The sequence below is a fragment of the Vulpes vulpes genome, chromosome 9 (assembly GCF_048418805.1).
Source record: "Vulpes vulpes isolate BD-2025 chromosome 9, VulVul3, whole genome shotgun sequence".
Classification (NCBI taxonomy): Eukaryota; Metazoa; Chordata; class Mammalia; order Carnivora; family Canidae; genus Vulpes; species Vulpes vulpes.
The window spans coordinates 1858873-1885341 of record NC_132788.1 but is presented as its reverse complement, the minus strand read 5'-3'; positions in this window follow the sequence as shown (position 1 = coordinate 1885341).

The following is a 26469-nucleotide window of genomic DNA, read 5'->3' as shown; positions in this document are numbered from 1 at the left end:
CTCACCTCTCCGGGCTCCCAGAGAAGTGCCGCACGGTGGCCAGCCCCGGGGAGCCCCTCAGAGCCCTCAGAGCCCGGGACCCTGCATCTCTCCAGGGCAGGCTTCCGGCCTCCGGCTGCAGGCTCAGGGACCCGGGGCCAGTCACCGCGGACGTGCCCGCAGCACGCAGGGCAGCTGCTGGTGATGAGCCCTCTCGTCCCTGAGACCCGAGGGCCACCTGGTTCCATCGTGGTCCACCCGGGAGAGACCCTCCAGCCTCCGACCCTGACCCTGTGGGCACGCAGGACCAGAGCCCGAGTGTGCGAGGGCCAGGTGTCACCGGGGTGGCCGGCAGCCTCATCTGGGGCTCGCTCACTGCACAGCTGCCGTGCTGGGGGAGGGCCCACGCGTGGCTCTGACCCAGGCAACCGCCTCAGCTTCCCGCTCTGGGCCCCTCGACATGTCGCTCCCACTAATTCAAACTCCGGGCACCCAAGCTCGCCCTCCCGTGCATATACAAGGCCCGGGGCAGAGGGGTCAAGCCCTGGAGGGGATGGGACCCACCTCTCCCCACCCCCGCCCCCCATGCAGGCTCTGCAGGGATGAGGTGGGGGCCACCCTGGAGGACGAGGCTCCACCCCATGTGCGGTGTGGCCTTAGGGAGCGACCCTGCATGTCCTCAACATCAGCGAAGCTGTGGCCAAGTGTCTGCCTGGTGCCTGGGACACCGCCTGTCCCCACAAGGCAGGGGCCCAGGGGCAGCTGCTCTCGGCGCTGCCCCCCCCCCCCGAGCAGGGGGGACCAGCTGCACGATCAGGAGGGCCCACGAAATCCCAGGACAGAGATCCGGGGTGCCTGGGGGACCCAGAAGCCGAGCCGGCCCCGCAGCCTCGCCCCGGGGGCTGGTGAGCGGCCTTCACCGCCTAGCGGTGTCCTGTTGGCGGCTGTGGGGAGTCATCACCCTCGGGTCCTCCGCCCACGACTCCGTGACTTAGGGCGGCCATCAGCGCCCCCGATCCTGGAGCATTTCGTCTCCTGCCTCCCCTGCCGTCGCCTCCATCACCCCATCCCCCCCACCCCCCGCCATCCCGGGCAGACCACAATCCACGCTCTGTCCCCAGGACCTGCGGGTTCTTCCTGTTGCTTGGCCCCCGTGGGCCTTCCCCCCGCAAGGGTCTGCGGGCCCCCACGCGTGCGCTTCTGCGGGGCGCGAGCGCGGAGTGGAACTGCCGGGTCATGCGGCGACGCCGCGGTTAACTCTCCGCTTGCGCAGAGCAGCTGCACCGGCTTGCCCGACCCGCGGTGCGAGGGTGCGACAGTCCCCGTGCTCGCGGCTGCATTGTGCGCCTCTGATTACAGCCAGCCTCGTGCCTGTGCAGCGCGGCTCATCGCGGCTGTGATTTGCATTTCCCTGATGGCTAATGATGTTGAGCCTCTTTCATGTGCTTATTGGCCATCTGCAGGCTCCTCCGGAGATGTATATAGTATCTTGCATTTGACAAACGCTTGCACACTTCCTGTCTGGTGTGCAGAGTGCATTTATGTGTTTATTTTTGATCCGGCAACACTTTCTTCTTTGCACCCTCCTCCCTCCCCGGAGGTGGGGGTGCAGCATCCCCTTCCCTCCACCTTCCTCCAGTGGGAGAACCAGAGGGTCCCCGTGACCAGAGCCGAGGAGGTGACTGTCTGGAGTGAGCCTGGAAGCCAGAAGCATGGAGACGGCCCTCGGCGCTGCGGGGTGCTCGGGGCGGCTCTGCGGCTGGGCTGGGGGCCAACAGCCTCCCCACAGACAGAAGCAGCCCTGAGAGGCCGCTGGGGAGCAGCGCAGGACCCGTGGGCCCATTGGGAACCTCCCGAGCACGGGGGGACTGTCGCTGGGCTTTGGGCAGCTCCCTCTACCCCTGCCCAGGCCTGTGTGGCTCTCAGTGGGATTTCCTGAATTTGGGACCCAAGAGGAAAGGCAGAGAGACACCCCCGTGACGCCTCTCAGGGGCAGGCTGGGCAGGAGGAGGCCGGGGGCTGGGGTGTAGGTCGTGTTCCTTGGGCATCCTCAGCCGCCCTGGGCCACTCAGGTGGCACGGGACCCGACGAGGTCTCAGGGGGCCTCAGACAGCCCAGCCAGACACTTGTCCCCCTCGCGGAAGTCCCGTAGCCAACCCTGGAGAAGCCCACGGGCGCTCGTGGAACACGGTGTCTCGAAGGTCGCAGGAAAGCACACGAGCTGTTTGATGTGGGCCAGCGAGCAAGTTTACTGTGAAAATTCTAAAAATCCTGCAGGGGCCGAGGTGGGCAGAGCTACCAGCTTTCTGGGAACCCACCGTGCACCAGACCTACTGCCAAGCATGTCACACCTGCTGCAGGTGAGGACACCGAGGCCTGGCCGGGATCAGTCAGTTGCCAGGGAGGAGGGCCAGTAAGCGCGTGGGTCCCCTGGCATCAGGGAGCGTGGTCCACGGCCTGGGCTGCGGGGCTGGGTCGCGGGGCCTGGTGTCCGCCCCATCAGAGAGGTGGGCATGGGGCTGCCTCACACCCGTCAGGGCACATGCTGCCCCGCTGAGCGGACCTAAGAAGTGGATCAGAAAGCCCCTTGACACGTGCTCTGATTTTGTTTGATTTTAACAGGAATCGCGTATCCCCTGGAATTGAGGGGTTTGGCAAAGGTGTAAAAGTGGCGCGTACGTGCCTACGGCTGGGCAGACCGATGTGCACTTGGGGAGCTTCCCTTACCTGCCACGCCCAGCCACGCTCTTAGAAGAGATTAAAATTTGCAAACAGAAGAGGATGGTGAGTGTGAACTGTCCCTCTCGGCAACGGCATGTGCCCTCGACAGCGGTGACAAGGCTCTGGACCGGCGCTGGCCAGTGTAACTCGTAGCTTGGTGCCCCGATCGGAGCCAGGCCTTCTGATCCCATCCGGGTGGTGGCGATGCAGGTGGAAGAGGTGGCCCTGGACCGCGGGGAGCAGGTCCTGAGTCGCCGTCCCCTCCCCTGGCTGTCCCCTGACCCGCTTGCCCGGTCTCATCCGGGGCTAAGCCTTCAGTGTCTCCTGTTGGGTGACGGGGCCGTGCACTCCAGGTGCAGCCACGGGCCAAGAACCACCCGGTGAGGCCCTGGCCTGCTGGCGGGTCCAGGTCCCTTCGGCCGTGCTCACCCCGCTGTCCCTCGGGGCCCTGAGGACTCTCCACGGAGACCGTGTGAGATCCACGGATTTGTCTCTGTCTTTAACAAAATAAACACAAACGATAAGCCTTTTTATTTAGAGATAATCCTAATTCCCGTGCAGCTGTAGGAAGCGACCCCCTGGACCCTTCAGCCGGGCTCCCCCTGAAGGCAGCCTCCTGACCGTGGACAGCCCCGTGTCACAACCAGGGAAGCGGCTTCGGCGCGGCCCACGCACCTGGCTCTGATGTCACCAGGCCTCTGTGCACCCTTCCGGGGGACGGGGGTGCGTTTAGTGTCACGCAAGCAGACCACACGCGGGTGCCTGAATCCAGCGCCGCTGGGAGCACCCAGGACGGCTGCGGGGCAGCCTGGAGCCCCCCCGTCACGGCGGCCGCGGCCTCCCTCCCCACCCCCGGCCAGCGCCCGGCTCCGGTCTCACCAGCACACAACCTTCCCCCCGACGCCAGTCCCCCGTGATCACCCAGGGCGTGGCGTGGCTGCGTGCTCTGTAGGCGGACGGGCCCATCCCTTGCCCCTGCCCGCGCCCGCGGGGCATCCGCGTGCTCTCCGGTTGGGGGCTGTTGGGAATGCGGCCTCCGGAGCGCTCGTCTGCGCCTCTGCGTGCACGGAGGTGTTCCTCTCTGTGGGGGAGTGCCCCGAGGGCCGCCGTGGGGTCACAGGCCAGTGACCTGTCTCGTTTGGTAGGAAGCGGAGGTACCGCGTTACAATTTAGCAAATGTCCTCGGAGCCGCGGGGCGGGGCGCGCAGACCCCCACGGCCGAGTCTACAGCGCCGGCCAGGATGCTGCTCCGGTTGGAGTGCGCGGCGAGGCAGAAGCCCGCAGGCCGCCGTCTGGGAGCAAAGTGTTTCTCGTGGGTTTTTTCCCCGGTGACTGTGGGTGCCGCCTTCGGCACTGCCGCCGGCCAGACACAAGGCAGTTCCTTGACGGCTCGGGCACAGGGGGACCCGGAACCCTCCCAGCGACCTTCCCCTCTGTCACATCCAGACGCACCGGGTGGGTCTCCGACCTTCGCGCGACTTTGCGACGTGATGTCTCGGTCGTTTGGGAAATACCGGTTCGCTGGGTCACCCCGAGCTTCACAGGAAGACACGTCCCGTTGTCCAACTCCGGAAGGTCCCAGTCGCTGGTGTCACCCGTCTCAGGTCTTCACGTAACGGGGAAGCTCTGAGGTTTTCCGCGGTGGACCCACGTTTGCTGAAATTCCAGTTTTCCCTGGAAAGGTGACGTCGCATCGCCGGCAACACTGTGAGTCATTTCCCTTGACGCACGGGTTCACTCCTTTCATTCTCCAGAAAGTGGCTGCCAAGTCATGAAATCTGAGTAGCTTGCGGGTGGCAGATGGTGCTGAGGAGCAGTGGTGCCCCGTGGCAGGAGGGGGCCGCGCTTGCCCTCCACGCCTCCGTGTTTCAGCCCCGAAGCGCTCCCCGGGCTCTTCCCACTTGGAAGATTAAAAAGGGGCACCTCAGGCATTGAGATTTAATAAAAGCAATGATTTTCCCATGTTCCCCGGGTGCCTGCTGGTGGGGTGTGCAGGGGCAGGTGCCATGGCCTTACCAGGGTACGTCCCCAGCCTCCCCCGTCCTCAGCCTCACCTGCCGCGGCTTTGCACCGTCGCTGCAAACATGCACCTGTCACCAAGAAGCGGCCGCTCGGTGCCGCACCCAGAGCTCTGAGGCGCCCAGGGCCCGCACACAGCCCCACGGATACTTCCCAGCCATCAGGTCACCGGGGGAGCCCCACCTCCTCACCCTCCCCGCCTGCCGAGTGCACGAAATGTTGGTACAGGACACATTGAAGGGAGCTTGGCAAGCTCCACCCGGTTCCTTCCCATCAAATGGGACAAACTTAAAACTCAACTTTCCGCATCAACGCTACCTTTGGAACGAGCGTCGTTACCTACAGAGAGATTTGAAAGTATTTAAACTACCTTGGGGCGCCCGGGGGGTTCAGTGGGTTCAGCGACCTGCTCCTGATTTCAGCTCAGGTCGTGGGATCGAGTCCCGCATCGGGCTCCCTGCGTGGAGCCTGCATCTCCCTCTGCCTGTGTCTCGGCCTCTCTCTGTGTCTCATGAATAACTAAATAAAGTCTTAAAAATATATATTTGTCCATGACCCCAACACTCAGCTCATGGAATGAAATGTTAAATGTATAGTTTGCAGCCGGCCTACCCCGCCCCTCAGGGAACGTCGTAGTGGTAGGAGAAACAGCCCTGTGACAAACAGCGCCGGTGCGTGGGGAGCCTCCCACGTCGCTCACGTAATAATAATAATCTATGACATTAGTATCGGATTTAATAACATTGTCATATTTCATTATGATTTTAATAATTATCAATATAATGTAACATCATACTAGACAACTATAATGTGAAAATGTAACATAAACTATGGATGTTAGGATATATTAGGATTATGGTCATTATACTATACTAATATATTCTATCTTCCTACCTACGAGGGGTTGGCCCATCACCCGGCACCTGCATTCTCAGCTTCACTAGATGTTGGCCCTTGGCTGCCCGAGGACGTTGCCGGGCGTTCTCGTCTTTTACATCCTCTGCAGTATTTGGGGCAACGAGACTTCCAAAATTTAGTGGATCTCGTGGCATGGGATGCAATTCTATTGCAGTGTCATTTGCTTTTCTTTGAGTATTAATGAGGTCGGTCATGTCTCTGAATCTAGTTACCGTTGACTATCGCCTTCTCAACTCTTAATGTTTTTGTACTCTTGGGACCCCGGGGTGGCTCAGCGGTTCAGCACCTGCCTTTGGCCCAGGGCGTGATCCTGGAGTCCCGGGATCGAGTCCCACGTCGGGCTCCCGGCAAGGAGCCTGCTTCTCCCTCCTCCCGTGTCTCTGCCTCTCTCACTCTCTCTCTGTGTCTATCATAAATAAATAAATCTTAAAAAAATATTAAAAAAATATTTTTGTACTCTTTATCATTCAACAGTTTTGGAGGATACTTTTTTTGTTTTTTTTGAGAGAGAGAAAGAGAGTGTGTACACACGTGATGGGGGGCCCAGTGCGGGGCTCGATCCCATGACCCTGAGGTCATGACCTGAGCCAAAATCAAGAGTCGGGTGCTCAACAGACCGAGCCGCCCACGTGCCCCAGGAATTCTTGCAAACACTGGATTTTCACCATCGGACCGTGTTGGTGGTACAGACGCCTTTCCCCACGCGCTGGCCTTTCCTTGCATTCGTGGTGCAACCCTCCAATGTACACTTCCTACTGTTAACACCGTCAGACTGACCACTCCGGTCCCGTGCCTTTTGGGACTTCCTAATAAACCCTTCCCTACCGCAAAGTCACAAAACACCTCCCTCCAGTTTCTTACAAAACTTCTAACGACTGACTTTGCACCACGAAGCTCGACCCACCTAGATTTTATCCCCGGGTGCCGTGGGAGTCGGGATCTGGTTTTTATTTTATTTTCTCCTTGCGGACAGCAAATTCCCAGCACCGCTCGCCGGATGCTTTCCCCACTGAGGAGAGGAGCACCACCTCTGAGGCTGGGGAGTCCTACTGAGAAGAATGCACGAGGCTTCGCTCTCTCGGGTGGGCGGGTGCTGGTTGAGTCCGTGGGTCGGGCTGCTGGTCTGCTGCCGAGGCTCCCGCCCCTCCCCGACCCCCCGACTCTCCATCTGCTCCTTCCACCTGTTAGGAGAGGCGCTGACATCTCCAACGACGTTTTGGGATTTGCTTACAGGGCCCTTCGGTTGTTCCAGCTTCGCTTTGCGTATTTAGATTTGTTACGTCCTCGTGATGAACTAACCCTTGTATCGCGATAGAATGTTCCTCGGTGTTCCTGGTAATGCTCCCGGTCCCCGAGCTTCGTCCGATGCTAACAGGCTCCCCAGCGTCCCTGCAATTAGCGTTCATGCGGCGTGTCTGTTCGGACCTTTCTGCTTTTGTTCCATTTATGTCTTTATATTCGAGGTGCGTTTCTCGTAGGCAGCTTATGGTTGGATCTTGTTCTCTGATCCAATCTGAGAGCTTTTGCCCTTTATTTGAAGTGCTGAGATGATTTATATTCATCGTAATTATCACATTTAAATCTGCCTGTGATTTTACCTCTCATAATGCCTTGTTTTACTTGAACAGTTAATTCTCCCCAAAGAATTTCAGACGCGAGTCCTTCGTATTTATCCACAAAGTTGCCGTTCCTGGCGCCCATCATTCCCGTGTGGATCCGAGTACTTACGCTCACTCCTGGCATCCGGCAGACGCGTCCACCGGGACGTGTCGTTTCGCCTCTGTGACGACGTTGGCGCCCGCGGGCACCGCCCTCACTTGACAGGAGTGGAAGTGGACGTTCAGGGCGCGCGTAGGCCTTCCCCGGTCTCTGGAAATCAGGCCCGGGACTGGAGTCCAGGGGCTCGTGAGAAGGCCCAAGTGTCCGAAGAGCCACCAGAGGGAAGAGTCAGGTGGGGGCGTGTCGGGGCAGATGGACCCCCCTCCTGCCCAGGCCAAGGGCGGTGGGATGGGAGGACAGCGGGGTACGCACCCGAGAGCATCCATGGTGCACTTGGGCTGGGGTAGAGGGGTCTGCAGGGCAGGAGGGAGGTGGGAGGAGCTGTGGCTGCAGGGGAGGTGGCCTCACAGGGCCACCTTGCCCGCTCTGGGCCGAGGCTGCCGTCTGCAGGGCACCAGCCTGTGACCTGGCACAGGAGTCCCCATGCCCCCCACCCGCACCTGCCTCTGCCCCAAGCAGTGCCCTTTTCCCTGCACAGGGACACTCCTTGGTCATTTAGGTCTCTGGGAACCACGAGCGTGGACCCCGGCGTAGCAATCACAGGGGGCCCTAGACCCAGGGGTTAGCGTGTCCATGCCGAGCCTGTGAACCGGGCGGTCGTCTCTGGGAGCATCTGGACACAGGTGAGCCCCTCCCAGGTGCCAAGGAGGCTCGCGGAGCGGGCCTGTGTGCAGTCCCATCTCCCCTCTCAAGGCGGTGAGGCGATGTGGGGACGGGGATCCCCTTGACTCACGTCTTTGAGGCTGTAGGAGGGGACCTGACCCGAGGCTGTCACCCAGCCCGGAGGTGGTTTGGAGACAGCTGCCATTTCGTTGGGCCTTTCCTGAAGAAAATAGCAGGATATCGTGATATCCCTTGTGAATTAACCCTGCTCCCTGCCCGAGGCCCCGAGGTCATTAGCCTGTGCTCCCCACCACCCGTGCTCCGCATGGCCTCCGCTCCCCAGGGCTTCTACTCCCCGCGACCCCTGCTCCCCACGGCCCCTGCTCCCCACTGCCTGTGCTCCCCATGGCCCGTGCTCCCCGGGGCCTCTGCTCCCCGCAGCCTGTGCTCCCTGCGCATGTGCTCCCCAGGTTCTGGGCTAAGTGAAGGACCCCAGGGCCCACAGCCTCACACTCACCGCTGTCCGTGACCCCTGCCCTTGGGCCCCCTCTCCCTGCAGGGCGTCCTTTAGAACATCTCCCCCCACAAAGAGGGGGAGGTGCTCACCCCTTAGCAGTAAGCGCGCACTACCCAGCTGCCCCACCACCCCCGGGACCACTTGCCAACTTTCCCTTTCTACAGACTTGCCCGCAGTTACCGGTTTCCCCGTCCATGCGGCACAGCCTCGGATCATGGCGTCAGGATCCATCTATCGGGCAGCACGAGCTGGCACTTTGTTTCTTGTCTTTGTAGAACAACATTCCCTGTTGTGTGTGCGCCGTGTTGCACACGTTCGTGGATAAGGAGACAGACGTTGCAGCTGTTTCCACTGTTCCGAGGCTGAGTCGTGCTGCTAGGGGCATTCGTGGGCAGATTTGCGTGGACGTGTTTTCGTTTCTCGTGAGCCTAAACCTCGGGGTCAAGTGCTACACCTTTGGGTCACTCTAGGCTTAGCAGCTGGTGAAGAACTGCCACACTGTTTTCCAAAGCGGCTGCTCCATTTTCAATCCAAACGCGAGTGTGAGGATCCCAACTTCCCTACATCCTTGCCAACGCTTGTCATTATCTGTTGTTTAAAATGTTTCCATCCTCGTGCGCGTGGAGCGGCGTATCGCGGGGGCTGTGCCTTGCAGCTCCCCCGTGGCTAACTACGGGGAGACTATTGGCTGTTTGTGCATCTTCTTTGGAACCACGTCTGCACTGTCCTTTGCCCGTTCTCAAACTGAGCTGTTATTGTTGATGTCTTAGTGTTCTTTATATATTCTAGGTACTGGTCCTTTATCACACGCAGCTTGCACATACTCTCTCCCATTCTCTGGGCTTTCTTTCATGTTCCTTATGTTGTCCTTTGAAGCATTGTAGTTGTTTTAGTCCTAGAAAGTCAAATGTATGTATTTTTATGTGTGTGTGGTTGTGCTTTCAGTGTCATGTTGAAAGACGTCGTGTCTAAACCTTGGTCATGTTGGTTTAGGCCAATTTTTCCTCCCAAGAATTTTAGAGTTTCAGCTCTTACATTTAGGTCTTTCTTTGTTTTAAGTCAGTATTTAAGGTGGTGTGAAATACATCTCCTCCTCCCCCCTCCTCCTCCTCCTCCCTCCTCCTCCCCCTCCTCTTCTTCCTCCTCCTCCTTCTTCTCCTCCTCCTCCTCCCCCTCCTCCTCCTCCTCCTCCTCCTCCTCCCCCTCCTCTTCTTCCTCCCCCTCCTCCTCCTCCTCCTCCTCCCTCCTCCTCCCCCTCCTCTTCTTCCTCCTCCTTCTTTTCTCCTCCTCCTCCTCCTCCTTCTTCTTTTTCTTCTTCTCCTTCTTCTTCTTCCTTTTTGCATATGAAAATCCCATTATCCCAACACCATTTGTTGAAAAGACTCTTCTTTCTCTAGTGAATTGCCTCAGCACCTTTGTTGAAAATCAATGGATTGTTTCTACACTGTCAATTCCATTGCATTAACCTACATTTGTATCCTCCTGTCAGTACCACACTGTCTCGATTTATACAGGTTTTGGAATGAGGAACTGTGTGTGTCCCAACTATTTTTTCTTTCAAGATTATTTTGGTCAGGGATGCCTGGGTGTCTCAGTGGTCAAGTGTCTGCCTTGGGCTCAGGGCATGATCCCAGAGTCCTGGGGTTAAGTCCCACATCGGGCTCCCTGCATGGAGTCTGCTTCTCCCTCTGCCTGTGTCTCTGCCTCTCTCTGTGTCTCTCATGAATAAATAAATAAAATCTTTTTAAAAATAAGTTTCAGGCGTCACCGCATGCACCGTGTACCTGTCTACTACACCTGCTGGTGGCAGAGGTTCTACTGGGACTGCCCCCTCCTGAGAGTCCCTTTTATGGGGGCCTCTTTATCTCATAAAGGAGCACACCTCCTCGGCTTCATGCAGGAAGTCTACTTTTTGAGTTGTGTGGGTTCCCTTGACATCCTGCAGGCCAGAGTGGCTGAGGTTGCATCTCCAGTCCCCACGCCAGCGGTAGTCTGGGAGCACCTCCCCTTTGCCTGAGACCCGCCCCCTCCTCTGCTGGGCCCCCTCCGCAGGCCGCCCTCCTGTCCTGGGCTCCTAAGACTCAGACCCCGGCCCTCATCTGTTCCTACTTGTCCTGGCCTGTTTCACTCACAGCCACAGCTCCAGGTAAGTCCCCACATGCTGACGGACCAGCCGGCCAGGCCTCCAGGGCCAACATTTCAGTGTCCCCTTTCTCGATGCCCACTGAGAGGGTGACACGAAGACGAGGAGTGATTATTCAAGCTTGTTCTTTGTGCCACCTACACACACACAAGAGTCGAGGGTGACGTTCAGTCTCCCCACTCTCTCTGTGCTCCCAGAAGGGGCCGTTTGACATGACATGTCTGTCTCACGTGCTTTTAAAAACTTGAGAATATAAAACTTCATTCAAGCATGAGAACAACCGATTAGGTGTTGGGGATTAGGGAGGGCGCCTGTCGTGATGAGCACCGGGTGACGTACGGTGGTGCTGAATCACTGTACTGTGCACCTGGAACTCATATTACACTGTAGGCTGAGTAATTGGGATTTAAATAAAAACTTGAAAAAATAAAATAAGATCAAATAAAATAAAATAAAATAATAAATAAAATAGATGGGACTTCCAATGTCAATCGTGGAGAAAGGGGGGGACCTGGAGCGGGAAGGGGATGGGGACGCTGTGAGTGAGTGGCCGTGGGGGCATCGGCTGGACAGGACGGGACGAGAGAGGGGCCCCTGAGGGAAAGGGTCACAGCACAGGGAGGGCCCTGAAGAGAGGATGGGCTCCAGGGAGGGGTTCTTCCAGATGCTGGAGTGGAAGGGGCAGTCGGAAGGATGCTGGGGAGAGAAGGAGGGAGAGGGTGATTGGAGGCGGAGGCAGGAGAGATAGTCCAGCAGGAAAAGGAAGCAGGCGTGGAAGTGGAGAGGGAGCCCGCGCTGTCCACCCAGCCAGCCCCTCCCAGACCCAGACACCTGCTGGCCTGATGCCCTGGCCCGGGGCATTGGGGTGACTGGTCAACCCGACTCTAGTGTTGGCCTTCACATCCCCCTGCAGAGTATCACAGAGGCGGATCACAGAGGCCGCCTCGAAAACGGAACCACAGGTTAGCAGGAGTGACCCCAGGCAGGTCCAGGCAGGTGTCTGACCTCACGGGGGAGGCCTCGCTAAACACAAACACCAGAGGAGTGAGACAGTGACGGCTGCGTCTCACCGCATGAGCACGACGCCCCACACGCGGCCGCGCAGCACACGCACAGGAGGGCAGGTCAGCTGGGGAAAACCCTACATCAGTCCCCCCCAGGTGGACTTGCCTCACAGGGGACACCGCAGGGCTGCCGGGCCAGGGAGGGTCCTCCAGGCCTGGGACTCCGGGCCCCATTGAGACGAGCTCTCAGGCTCCCTCCCCAGCAGATCCCCGGGTCCCGCTGCCCAGGGTCTTCCCACTCATGTGGCCTGGCGAGGCTGTCCCTGACCACCGTCGGGTGATGACTCCCACCACCCGGCATTCCCGTGTCCCTTCCCGGCCTCAGTGTCTCCACAACAGCCCTTACGATGAGACATGATCGCTTTTGTCATTTACTGGTTTACTGTCTTTCTCCCCCTAGAAACGGAACCAGCCGCGGGCCGCGTGCTTAGGCTGTTCTGTTCGCAGCTGTTTCTCTGACCCTGTGGGGGTGACAGGCACCCAGGACATGCTCAGGATGTGTTTGTCGAGGGCACAAGAGGCCCCGTGTGTTCAGCACAGCGAGCGGGTCTGCAGAGCGTCCACCGGCCTGCAGCGGGCAGCCCACTGGGAGGGGCCCGAGGTCACAGTCAGGGCTGTGCTGGGATCCAGGCACCGGGCACACAGGGCCGAGCATGCGCACGTTTGGCCACAGAGCATCAGCCACGGTGGCCTTCCACGGAGGAGGTTTCCCATCTGGCTTTCGAGTGCGAGGGAACAGGTCCTAGGAGCCACCTGCAGACCGGGTGCAGCTGGGAATGGTCCTCAGGGACCCAGCCGAGCCCCCGATGTGCCGGCTTTCTAGGGGCGTTAAGCATTGAGCGCGGTGAGAACTGTCGTGCAGGGAACACACTTGTTCACGTCCAGAGTGCAACCCTGCCGCACGGCCGGGCGGACGGGGCGTCTGCTGGCCACACCAGCTCCCTGGCCGTGGCTGAGCCACATCACCAGCCCTCGATCCCGGAGGCCGGGCCCACGGCAGTTCCCCGGGATGGAGTGTGTGTGTGTGTGTGTGTGTGTGTGTGTGTGTGTGTTTGGAATTCCCAATTCATGGGGAATTGAGAAAACGTTTGGAAAGTGGGGGAAAATCTTACAGAGTGGAAGCATTCCTTCTCAAAGCAAGGCCAGCACAAATGCCAGCGCCGGGGCGGAAGGCCTGCTGCTCCACGGGCCAGCGGGCGGGAAGGGAGAGTCCGCGCGTGTCTGCACCCGTCACACTGACACGGGGTCTGAACTAGGGTGTCCCGGGCCCTCCGCACCCGTCCCCGGTACAGCCCGGCCCCTGCGGCGCTGGGATTGATGGGTGGGCTTCAGGGAGGCGCAGACACACCCCCAGACACGAAACCATCTCAGGTGGACGCCGCCGTGGGTGGGTGCTGGACGAAGGGCCCCCGTCCCTCCCCGGGCTCCGGAAAGACCCGGCGAACCTGGACGTCACACCGCGGGCCCGGTGACTGGCTTTCTGGAGACCGTGGTTTCATAAGCGAGCTGGCATTTGCAGCCGGGTGGGTGTTCGCTGCTGCTCTTGCCTGGAAACGTCACGTCCGATTCCGTGACCTGGCTCACGGAGAGTGTGACCCGGGCCCGGGGGGCCTTCGGGGAGGCTAAGCCTAACCAGATGGGAGCGGACACTGTCCATTTCCCGCAAATGCATCCAGATCAAATCCCACAGCCCCTTTTTACTTGTTAATTCTGTTTCTGATTTGTGGCTCTTATTTGACTTTCAGATGAATTTAATAATTGCTTTAAAAGGAGAACTTGAAACCATTAAGGGGAGCAGCTCTATCCTGCCCCCGGCCATCTGCGGCTGCACTCGCGTTACCCTCTCCGAAGCCATGGGAGTGTTTCAGATCAAAGCTGCCTGCGTGGCCTGCCAAGACGTGGGTTCACTGATAATTCTCTTCTTTTCCTGGATACCACAGAAGCAGCACTGCCGTGTTCCTGGCAGGGCAGGGGCTTGGCCCTTCACAAACATACCGAAGCGTTTACGGTCACACGTGGACGTGACCTTTCTGGGCCCGGGGTCCGCTCTCTGGGGCTCTTGTGCTTCACAGGAAGGAGGGGACGCTCCAGGTGTGGGGCTGGGCTGTGGGAAGTTCAGCACACGGCCGAGGCCTACCTGAGCCAAGTGAGGGGGCGGCGGCTGGTGATGAGGGCTCTGCGGTCACACCCCCTGGGCCCCCGGCCTGCCCCTCCAGGCCTGGGCACCCCTGGACTGTCTGAGCCTCAGTTTCCACATCTGGAAAAGCAGGGTCTTGCAGGCAGAGAGCACTCACGGCCGGGTCACAAGCTGTCCGTCGATGTCAGCCAGCGATGGTCAGGACGAGCTCAGGACGTGGTGCTCAGACGCTACCCGATGTGGCCAAACATGTCTGCACGTGCGCCTCTGACCACGATGACCAGGAGAGCCGGGGGGCTGGGGTGCAGACCCGCCCGCCACAGCCGAGATCTGGGTCCCCAGCACGGGCTCACCGCGCCTGCATGGCCCCAGGCCCAGCTGGGCGGCCTGAGGTGTGTGGCCCGCAGGTGTCACGATGAGGGCAGGTGCCGGCCAACACCCCAAGAGGAGGCGCGGGGGCCGAGAAGGGCAGTTTCCCCAGGATCAACATATCGATCGGTATCATCCATATCATGTTTTGTTTGCCACGGGAACTGACCATCCCGGTTGGAAGCGCGGGGGTCCAGCGAGGTCACGTGACCCGGGAGGTCCCAGGAGCCAAGAGCAGGTCCAGGATGGCGAGGGGATCTTCCCAGTCCCGAAGAAGCGCGTTCCTAAGACGTAAAGTTGCTCTGATTTTAAAGACACATCCCCGAGGATCTTTCGGGAACAGGATTCCCAGACAGAAACATTACGTAGGTGAATCACACACACGAGCTTTGAGACACGTTCAGAGAGTTGAAAGTGGGAGGATGAGAACATGTGCCTTACGCTGGGGCGATGCTCACACGCCGCCTGCAGCCGTGCCCGCGGTCCTGACCCCGCGTGGCTCGGGGACCGGGAGCCCGTCTTCCGCATGGGGAGAGTCACGCCGTGGAGGGGTGCGGGGGTGGGGGTGCAGGGGGGGCGGGAGAGCCTCCGTCCCAGACCCTAGGCTCTGCTCCCATTAGCCAGCTCTGCGGCATTTATCAAAGGGAAGCAGGACAGGGAAGTGTTGACACAGGCCGGGGGCATCCTGCCGGCCACTCCAGGAAAACCGAGCAAAGGCAAACAAAGCAGGCCCAGGCCCACGCTCCCTCCTTGCCCGCCGCACCAGAGCCGCACTGCGGAAGGACGGGCGGAGGCGGGTCTGCAAGGGGAGGTGGACCAGCAGCCCCCTCCGGCCCGGCTGGCCCCGGCCTACCCCCCACCCTGCAGTCAGGCTCCTTGCAGCTCCGGCCAGCATCCCCTCCTCTCGCCCCGTCTGAGGCCCTTTAAAGTGGTTCCAGAGCTGGCTTCCAGCCGCGGAGCAGCCACAGAGCGAGCTAACCCCACAGCAGGCCTGGCGATGCTAGGGCCTCCCGGACAGGAAACACTCCGCCCCGCCCCGCCCGGGCTTCCCATTCACACTGGACCCCTGCCCCAGCTCAGTCCTGAGAGACAGACTCGGACCCCGGGGGGACCTGGGGATTCTGCATGGGTGCCAGGGAGTGGGCGGCAGAGCCCTCGGTGACACCCCCCCCCCCCGCCAGCGGCGGTGGCACTGCCCTGCTCAGGGGCAGCCTGGGCCTGCAGGACTGGGAAGCCTCCTGGAGCGAGTGTCCCCGGAGGGGGGATGGGGGGGGCCTCCAGCTGGGCCCACACCCGGAGGGAGAAGCAGAGAGGCAGGGCAGGAGGCTGGCCCGGGAGGAGGCTTCCGGACCCCCGGGAAGACCGCGGATAAAGGAGCTGCCCCAGGCCCCCCGACTTAGAAAGTGCCCTCGGCCTGCGCGCAGGTGCTGGCATCCCTGGGCTCCCTCCGTCCTGTGGAGACAAGGAAGGTGCAGCGCAACGGACAAGGCGGACAAATCCCGGAAAACAAATTCACTTCGGTCCTGGGTGTGTGACTCCTTCTGAGAGGTACCACTTTCCCGCCCGCCGCTGCCCACAGCGGGGCCCCGCCTGTCTCAGGGCCTGGCGCACCTGCCGACCAGCTCCGCCCAAGGCCACTCGTGTCCACGACTGGGAGAAAGGCCACCCCGTTCCCCTGGGGTGAGGCCCTGGGCGCCCCTACTGCAGGAGGAGCCCTCCTTGCAGGTGAGGCCCCCGGGGGCCGACCGGGGCCAATGATGGGTTGACGAGGGTACGAGTCCCCAGTCGCCCCCACCCCCAGGGGGACAGCACTGCAGAACTGGAGGGGCACGCAGAGGCCGCAGGGTGACCCCCGCCACCCAGCTCCCCAACACCGCCTTCCTCCAGCTCCTGCCCGAGCTCCATCCCATACTCAGTAACCCCCGCCTCGAGCCTGGCCTGCGGGAAGGATCCGCCCCACCAGCCTCTCTGGCTTCATTTTGAAGTGAGCTTCCCAACAACACAGTCACCTTCTGATCCTCATCTCAAGCTGTAAGCTGCTTTCTCTCAAGGCGCCATCATCTCATCAGTGTTAGGGAGAGGGGCCCGGGGTCCCCTAGCTGAGATCTCTGGTGCTGCAGATAAGCAGAGGGAGGCCCGTGGAGAGAGCAAGTAGTTGGGGACCCTGCCGGGCGGCCGCTCCTACAGTGGGGCAGGGCCGCGAGCTCTGCAGGTGACAGGGGGTGCAGCCGGGGAGCTGCTGGGCCCCACCCAGAACCCAACCCCGTCCTGCGGTCGGCCTCCTGGCACAGTAGCTCTGCCCAGGGGTCCCTCTGGCTTTAGACAGAGGCCTTGGGGTGCAGCCGCCCACCCTTCGGCCAGCAGGTGACCAGGCGGGGAAGGAGGACAGCCCAGGCCACGGGAGACGTGGGAGAGGCAGGCACGTGGCACCGTGGGAGCATCTGCCCCACACTTTTAATGCAAACCAGGGAAGTGGGAGATGGAGCAGCTTCCAAGCTCTGGATCTGCTCTCAGGGAAGGGCGTGGCCTTATCAGGGGGCGTGGCCTGATCAGGGGCGTGGCCATGCACTGGGGGCGTGGCCTGATCAGGGGCGTGGCCGTGCACTGGGGGCGTGGTCCGTGCTTGGGGCCTGGCCTGCGCTGGGGTGTGGCCTGACCTGGGGGCGTGGTCTGTGGTTGGGGGCGTGGCCTGGGCTGGGACGAGGTCTCCGGTTGGGGGCGTGGTCTGTGGTTGGGGGCGTGGCCACGCCCGTGCAGGTGACAAGGTGTCTCAAGAGGGTAGGATGCTGAGCTCTCGTTGGGGCCTCGCTGGCCGCCCCACAGAGGCGCGAACCTGTCGCCCTGTCCCTGGCATCCTTTAGGAGGTGCCCCGCCCTCCTCCACAGGCACAGAAACTGCCCGGAGGGGACACTGAAGCAGAGGGAACTGGAAGGCCCGGGAGGGGCTGGACCCCTGCCCCGGGGCTCAGAGCCGCGGTGACACTCCCAGGTCCCAGGTCAGACGCCGGCCCCCGGGCCTCGGCCCCCAGGCCCCTGCCCGTGCACCTGCACACCGCGCGGCTCTGAGCGCTCCGGGCCTGCCGCCCCGCAGGGCTGCGTGACCCTGAGCATGAGCACACCTGGGCGCACCTGGGCGGGTCCCTCGGCGCCTGCTGATTGTGGGCATGGCCAGGCCCCGCGCCCAGGGGACACGGGCACCCGTGGGCTTCTGTCCTCGCTCAGCCCGTGACCTGGCTCTGCCGGCTGCGCCCGCGGGGATGGCGTGGAGGCAGCTGGCAGGGGCTGCGGGAGGAACGTGGTCCCCGAGCTCCTCTTGGCTGAGTTTCTCCCTGAGTGGGCTGACCGCCGCCCGGCCCGTCCTCCTGGGGCCCACGCGGGCAGCGAGGCTCACAGCCCGGGGATCCCCAGCCCAGGGCCTGGCTCAGCAGGAAGTCCCGCCCCCGGAGCCAGGTGGGCCTCGCAGGTGTTTGCCCGCAGGGACTTGGCTCCAAGGAGCCGTGGAGAGGTGAGGCTAATTGGCGTCTCCCACCCCCTGCAGGATCTTCCTGGTGCCAGGTGCCCGGTAGGAGGTCATGACGTCGCCCGTCCTGTTGGGCAGGTGTGCCCGGCCGCCCACGAGTGTGGGAAGCAGCCCCCCGGGAGATGCGCGTGTTTCTCCGTGGGATCTGCAGGTGGCTGGGTCCTGCCCTCCTGCCCTCCTGCTCACCGCATGGGCGCAGGGCTCCTCTGTCTCCCCAGGGCCAGGAGAGGCGGGTGGAGGCCCCCGGGGTCGGAGGGGGGCCATCAGCAGGCCCCGAGCTCGGGGCAGGCCCAGGGCCGCCGGGGTTACCGCTGGGTCACCCACCTGCAGGTGCCAGAGGCCTTCCCCGCGCTCCCGCGAGCGCTGCCTCCCCAGGAAGAGGTCCTCCTTTACTCAGAAGTGTCTGGAGTCCCCAGGGGTGACTGAGTGGAGGGTGCCAGTGAGGTGATGAGCAGGGGAGGGGACACCCACCTGCGTGGGGTATTAGACGTAGGGCTATCTCCAGCAGCAGGGGCTCCTCTCCCGCCACCAGACGCAGGGGTGTGGACCCCAGCATTTTCCCTGGATGGCCGCATGGCCCATTGCCTGGGTCCTGGGTATGGAGCCACCTGCCTGGGCCCTGGCTAGGGCCATCTGTCTGTGTCTTGGATATGAGGCCACCTGCCTGGGTCCTGGCTGGGGCCACCTGCCTGTGTCCTGGATATGGGGCCACCTGCCTGGGTTCTGGATGAGGCCACCTGCCTGGGTCCTGGATAGTGTCATCTGCCTGTGCTTGGATGGGTCTGGATTTAGGGCCGCCTGCCTGGGTCCTGGATATGAGGCCACCTGCCTTTGTCCTGAATATGTCCTGAATATCCGGGTCCTGGGTAAGGAGCGATCTACCTGTATGCTGGCTAGGGCCACCTGCCTGGGTCCTGGATAGGGTCACCACCCGAGGTTCTGGATGGGGCCACCTGCCTGGATCTCTAAACCACTATGCCTGTGTTGGCTGTCCAGCGACCAGGTTCTTCCACAACTTGCTCTGAGTACCCCCATCCTGAGCTCCGGGATGTCTTTGATTTGGGGCCACAGACAACCCATGGGGAGCCTCAGCCCCAGGTGCTCAGGTGACCCTGTGACACGTCATAGGTCTCTGTACAAGGGTCTACACCTCTGGCTCTCCTGGGCTCTGAGTCAACCTCTGCACCCTGGCTGTGGCAGGGGCGGGGGAGTGCAGTGTGGTCTTCTCAGGTGACTCTACCTGTCTGAGCGGCGGTGACGATGGGCATAGGTGGCCCTGGGATCGTGTCTGTTTGGCGCTCTGTCTGGATTGCAGAGTGGGTGTGTGCAGAGAACTCGTGAGCCGGGGGAGGGGCCGGGGGGGGGTGGTCCGGAGAAGCAGGACTGAACTTCAGGGCAGCCTCATCACAGTATCCAAGCCGTGAGCCCGAGCAGAAGGCCCTGCGTGGGGGGCCCGTGGGGGAGAAAGAGGCCGAGGGTCATTGCGTGGGGAGGAACGGGTTCCTCACCTGCTTCCCCGCACGTCTTCATCTGATCCTACAAACACAGACATCGCTCTCCCGTGCCCTGGTCTGCCTGGGCCTCGTTGGTCAGATGCAGAAATCACGCCTTCCTGTGAACCGGGCCCTGCGTGACCCAGCTGGGTGGCCGTCCTAACCCGGGCGTGGGGGGCACCCCCGGCGCTGGCACCCGGACCCCAGTGGGAAGGCGGCTGGTCAGCAGCGAGGCGCTGAGGTGCTGGGTCCCTCCGCCGCATCAGCCACGCTCCAGGAGCTCTGCACGGGCCGTGGGCTGCTTCAGAGGCCCCAGGCCCCCCGTGGCGATGGCGGAGGGTGGGTAGCTCGTCCTCACTGGCCCTCCCTCCGCACAAAGCTGGTGCAGCCCGCCCCCACGCCCCCTGACCCTGGGCCTGGCCTGGGTGACCGGGGCTCCGCATGTCCCCGGGGCGGGCTGGTGGCCGTGTTTACCTTGTCAGCCTCCCACAGGTGTCGGCGCCCAGGTGGGGCGGCCCCTGGTGGGCACTGTGAGGAAGAACACAGTGTCACATCCTGGACTGGCTTTGCAAGTTCCCCTGCGGGCGACTGCCCTGAGCTCTGGGGCCCCGGTTCTTCCGTGACGCGGGCGTAATGACGCTTTCCAGGAGATCCGGCCTGCGTGGTGGCCGCCGGGTGCGCGGGCCTGGCCAAGCTCAAATACTTAGACCTGTCCCTCGGATCAGCTGCCGTGTCCCTTCTCCTCCATCTGTCTACCCCTCGTCTGGTCACCCCTTGCTGGTGCCAGGCCCGGGGGCCCATCCCCACCCCTCCCCCGCCCCTGGGGACCCCGCTCTGCTCCCCAGCGGGCCGACCCCTCCTGCATCGCTCCTGCTGGCCTCTCGGCCCCCAGGCCCCCATGCCTGTCCTGCCTGTCCCTCTAGCCGCCGGCACTGCCACCACCTCCACGGGTCTCCATCTGGACAGGGGCTGCCCCCCACTCCTGGATGTGCACAGTAGTCTGTCCTGCCCATGCTGGGTGCCACCAGGCTGGCATCATGGTCACCGCGCCCGGGATGGGAGTCCCAGGAGCTCACAGATGACTCACCCTGAGTCACCGGGGAGCCTTTCCCACAGCACAAGCCCGTGGGAGCCAGGAAGGGGGGGGGGGGGCGATGAAGGCGGGTCCTTCCTCAGGCGGCCGCGGCCTTCATCTGGGCTCTAGTGTGCATCTCCCGGGTCGTGAGGGTGTTGGGTCCCATTTGCTTGGGCCTAATTAGGCCCATCGGCAGGCACCTGCTTGTCTACACTCGGGCATGTGGCCGAGCCCGTTGGCAGCTCCCACGCCGCAGGGAGGCACCCCTGCAGCAGCCAACGCTCCTGGCCCCGTCCTGGGCAGGGGCCCCGGGGCCTCGGGGCCGAGGCTCATCTGGGCCAACGCGGTGAAGCCAGAAGAGCAGCACCCCTGACCCTTTCCCAAGGTCGAGCGCTGGCTGCCAGCCTCCCTCCTGCCCGCTGCTTGCCCGAGCCGGACCGCGGGGATGCCCCGCGCCCACAGTGACCCCGCCAGTGAGAAGGGCCGCAGGGCCCAGGGCGGGCAGCAGAGGCCGACGGGCCAGGCAGCGGCCCTGCTGCTCCGGGGGTGGCCCGCAGGCCGAGAGCCAGCTGGGTCCGCGGCGGCAGCCAGACCCCGACCGGCGGCCTCTGCAGCGCAGGGCTCTCGCGCCGCCCACAGAGCCCTGTTTGCTGAGCACCCCGCCCGCGGGCCTGTCCCGGGGTGACCTCCCCAGGCTGCTGGGTGGGGCGGGGCCCAGGTGGGGTGGAGGGAAGTCGAGGCAGGCGCTGAGCTTGGCCACCTAGCTGCAGGGCGAGAGGTGCCCGTGGGCAGGGGTGAAGCCAGCAGCTGCCGCGGCCGGGGAATGAGTCGGGATGGGCGTGGAGGGACCAGGGCCGCCTCCCCTGGGCCTCCCTCAGCTCCCAGAGTGGAGAACAGTGGGAGGTGGGACGGAACCCCCTCTGGGTCCCGGTGGGCTCTCACAGCCCTGGTCCTCCCTGCCCTGTCTTCCTGGGGGGACCCAGCCCCTTCCCTCTTCAGGGTGCAGGGACAGGTGGACAGGCTGGCCTGCAGGGTGGTGCCGGGTGCCTGTGTGCAGCGGGACAGAGCCCAGGCGCCTCTGCACTGACTCGGGTCCCCAGCCCCAGCTCCCCAGTCTCCCAGGAGCCAGCCTCATGCACCGCCCAGGACCTGGGGTCAGCCATGAGATGCCCTTGGCCCCTCGGGGCCATCGTCCCACGAGGGGTGTTGGCAGCCTCGGGGGCCGCGCTAAGCCTGGGTGCGCCTGGTGGATGGCTCTCTTCCCACCGAGTAGGTGCCAAGCTGGAGCGTCGCCCCCGAGCCACTCGTGCCTCAGTCATTAAGTAAACTCTGCTGCAGGGGCACGGCGGCCCTGCAATGGTAAGGCCGTGCCCGTCTCCCATTCCTCATCCCTCCCATGCCGCTCGCCCACGCAGAGTTTGTGACCCCGAGGTGGCTGGAATTGGGGTGGGGTCCTGGCTGCGCCCCAGGCCGGGGCCAGGCTGCTGGGTGCCCGGGGAGGCCGCGTCCAGGCAGTGACATCTGTGGGTGCCACAAGGTCCTGGGTGACCCAGAGCCCCGGAGGCTCCGACCTGGGACGGGTGGTGGGAAGGCTGCGGACGGCCACCCCCAGGTCACGCGGGGATCCTGTGCACCCAGTTGTGGGGCGGTGGGTCCATCCTCAGCCCCGTTGCGGTTGTTCTGGGACCTGCGAAGGGCCCCTGCCAGTGACGTCGGGACCTGCCTTCTGCCAAGACTGGGACTTGGGGAAATGGCGTGTCCTTTCAGGACCGCGCCTCCTACCCCAGGCAGTGACTGTGCTCTCAGGCCCAGGCCAGCCTGAGCCCCGGGGGACACAGCGCCCCCCAGCAGGGGGACAGCGAGCGAGGGCGCTTCCAGCCCAGCGCAAGGCCGCTCGCCGTGGGAGGGAGCTCAGGCCACCCGCAGGCCTCCCTGCCTCCATCCCTGCGCCGCGGCTCGGACAAGGGCACAGGTGCGTGCACCCCCACATGCACGCACGCACACGCGTCCACACGCACGCACACTTATGCACGGACATCCACACGCTCACGCACGCTCCTAGACCCCCGTATCCTCACCCATGCACACGCTCGCTTCTTCTAAGAACAAACAGCCGTCTTCAGGAACCTCGCAGATTAAATCCATATTTAAGAGAAATTTCCTAAAGAAAACATAATCCGCAAAGATGCAATTCTAGCCCCAGGAAGACAGCCGTTTACCTCATTATGCAGAGCAATTTAGCTCCTTGCTGACTAGAGCTTTTCTGCCGCAGAGTCTATTTGCTTTCCCTTCGCATAAGCAAGAGGCCCATTAAGGTTATTATCCTAAGACAAAGAACTTATGTCCTTGGAAGGTGAACGAGCCAGAGCCACCGCCTCTGCAAAGTCAGAGAAACTGCTGGAAGAGTCACAGGTTTAGCAGGAGATGTTTTGGGTTAGGCCTCTCCCCTCGGGAAGGCCCAAGAGCGGGGCTCACTCTGGGGCGCCCAGAGCCCCGCACAGGAAACCCCTGTGGACGTCGGCAGAGCAAGTGGATCTCAGGATCGGGTCTGCTCACGACTGTTTCCTGCTGAAGCCTTGGGTCTGGGGCGAGGGAAGCCAGAAACGCTGCGAGGGAGTGATCCCCGCGGAACAGGGGCGAGAGCGCCGCCGCCATCCAGACCGATGGTCATAAAAGTACGTGTCGACCTGCCTGATGACCCGGGAACTCCACCGAAGGATGGGACAGCACGTCCTGCAGCCGTGAGGACCAAACAGCGGCCCCGGGCCCGCTAACGGCAGCGGACAGACGGCAGGTCACCGTGCCCCGGGACGCCCGTTCAACGCAGCACGTCCAGCGAGAACGGTTGTCCGTGCGTGTGACAGTGTGCGAATCTCTGGGACATCCCGGCTGGAATGAATGGGGCTGCTGGCCTGGGCTGGACACCCCCAGACCGGAACCCGCCAGGTGCAACGGCCGCCAGAGCCCCCCGGAGGCCTCCTTGGAGGGAGGGCCTGGAGGGGCAGCGGCCGAGGCCCCAGGGGAGCAGCTCGGGGCTCCGTGCACCTGTTGTGGGGACCACCGCGCCTCTGTCCTCGCACCCGGGGCTGGAAAAACGCACATGACTACCGGAATTCACAGCATCCCCGTGTGTGCCTGGGAGTGCGCGTTTCCACCCGCGGAGTCTCGCCCACGCGGCGTCCTGTCCTCCGCACGTTCCCGCTCCCACGGCTGTCCTAGCTCGCGCGAGGCATTTCAGAGCGTCGACGGCCAGGGTTTGTTCGACCCCTTCCTCCCGGATGGGTGCGTGTTCACGTTTGCAAATACACGGGGTGAGCGCCGTGCAGCTGCTTCTGACCCCTTGACCTCCCAGTCCTGGGCCTCCCGGCGCAAGGGGCCTGTTTGCACCTCACGCCGGTGGGCAGAGCTTCCCCTCACTGTCGCCGCAGCTGGTCTGGTGCACAAGCGACGCCTTGTCGTGGCGCTGCCTTGCACCTCGCACCGGCGAAGCGTGTCTCCTTAGGCCTCTCGGTCATTTGTGTGTTTCCCTGTATGAATCCAAGGTGTATCCTTTGTCCGTTTTAAAGGTATGTTTGTCTCCATACACACAGCCCACGGGCACGTGAGAAAATGCTCCGCATCATGGGCCATCACGGAAATACAGATCAAAACCACAAGGAGACCCCACCTCACCCCAGTGAGAATGAGGAAAATTAGCAAGACAGGAACCAACAGATGTTGGAGAGGATGTGAGAAAGGGGGACCCTCCTGTGCTGTTGGTGGGAATGTGACCTGGTGCAGCCACTCTGGGAAACTGTGTGGAGGTTCCTCAGAGTTAAAAATAGACCTGCCCTACGACCCAGCAATTGCACTGCTGGGGATTTACCCCAAAGATTCAGATGCAATGAAACGCCGGGACACCTGCACCCCGATGTTTCTAGCAGCGATGTCCACAGTAGCCAAACTATGGAAGGAACCTCGGTGTCCATCGAAAGATGATGGATAAAGAAGATGTGGTTTATGTATACAATGGAATATTCCTCAGCCATTAGAAACGACAAATACCCACCATTTGCTTCAATGTGGATGGAACTGGAGGCTATTATGCTGAGTGAAGTAAGTCAATCAGAGAAGGACAAACAGTGTATGTTCTCATTCATTTGGGGAATATAAATAATAGTGAAAGGGAATAGAAGGGAAGGGAGAAGAAGCGTGTGGGAAATATCAAAAAGGGAGACGGAACAGGAGAGACTCCTAACTTGGAGATGAACAAGGGGTTATGGAAGGGAGGAGGGCGGGGGGTGGGGGTGACTGGGTGACGGGCACTGAGGGGGGCACTTGGCGGGATGAGCACTGGGTGTTATGCTATATATTGGCAAATTGGATTTAAAAATCGAAGTTCAGGGCAGCCCGGGTGGCTCAGCGGTTTAGTGCCACCTTCAGCCCAGGGCATGACCCTGGTGTCCCGGGATCGAGTCCCATATCGGTCTCCCTGCATGGAGCCTGCTTCTCCCTCTGCCTGTGTCTCTGCCCCTCTCTCTCTCTCTCTCTCTCTCTCTGTCTCTCATGAATAAATAAATAAAATCTTTAAAAAATAAAAAATTAAAATCAAACTTCAATAAAAACAAATTTAAAAAAAAATTAAAATGTAATAAAAAATAAATATGTCTTCTGCTTGTTGCTTTTGGGGAGCTTGTTATACTTTACGGATATTTGTGGTCTATTATGTAAGTTGCGAATGTCTTCCCTTCGATCGTCGCTTTTTCATTTCAGTGACGGTGGGTTTCAGTACACTGAGGTTTTCAAAATTTCACGTGATCAGAGAAATTCCCATGTTTTCCCATAAGGTTTAGGGATTCCAGATGGACGTCTTCATCAGAGGGAATATGACGTTCTTCTCTGTTCTTTTTATTTAACATTTTTTTAAATGTATTTATTCATTTGAGAGAGTGATAACATTTATTTTATTTTTTTAATTTTTATTTTTTTTACATTTTTTTTTAAGATGCATTTACTCATTTGAGAGGGAGAATGAGCGTGAGCAGGGCGACGAGGAGAAGGAGAGAGTCCCAAGCAGCCTTCATGGTGAGCGTGGAGCCCGCCATGGGGCTCGATCCCATGACCCCCAGATCACCACCCGAGCCGAAACCAAGAGTTGGACGCTTACCCGGCTGCACCAGGCCAGCGCCCCCTCCTCTGATGAGCTCCTTGGTCCCCTGGGAACACCTGCCGAGTCTACAGTGGTACGGAGACGTCGTGACATTTTCCAGGTGGATATCCACTTCTGTGAGGCCACCAGCTCATCGATCATCCACCAACACTTTGATATATTCATCTTTGTCCTGTATGAAACCTCATACATACGGAGGACATGGCCCACGGACACATTTGGCCGCAACTGTGCCAATGACAAATATTCTATACGAGCACTAATGCCGTCAACATGTATTACCAAAGATAGAGACATAAGCACACACACACACACACACACACACATAATTTATGTGTAAATGCAGCTATAAGAAAATCTGTGTGTATTCTATGTGCATATGTGTGTGTGTACACAATCTAAGTATATCTGTGTGCCCGGAAAACAGATTGGAAGAGGATAATCATGATTTTCTGGGAAGCAATGATCATATGCAATATAAATATAATGTCATGTGTATATTTATACACCTATGTGCATCTCTACAACTGTAAATCCTCACACCAGGCGTGCATCTTAAGACCGCAGACAGGGCAGGCTGCCCGTGACTTGGGGGCCCCGCGGGTTGGGGGGTGCTGTCCGCCCCGGGGCTGCAGGGGCCGAGCTGCGTGGCTCACAGGAGTGTGGAGTTACACACCTTAGGCCTCGTCGTGGAACCGGAGTGTTCAAGGATCTCGGCCTTTCAGCACACATCACACCCGGAGGACTTTCCAAGGGGACCCACTAGGGCATCTTTGCAACGAGTACATCCGGCTCTGGGGGTCCTGCCAGCTGGGACCTCTCCTCCCTGGCCTTCCGCTCCCCGAGGGACACCTGAGTGGAAGCCTGACCGCCGGCTCAGAGGAGCACAGGTGGCTGCGAGCGCTTGCCCGGCTTCCGGGTTCACGCGGGGAGGGCGTAGTGGGAGCTCGGTGGGACGCCGGCTCATCTGCCCCCGCACCTACC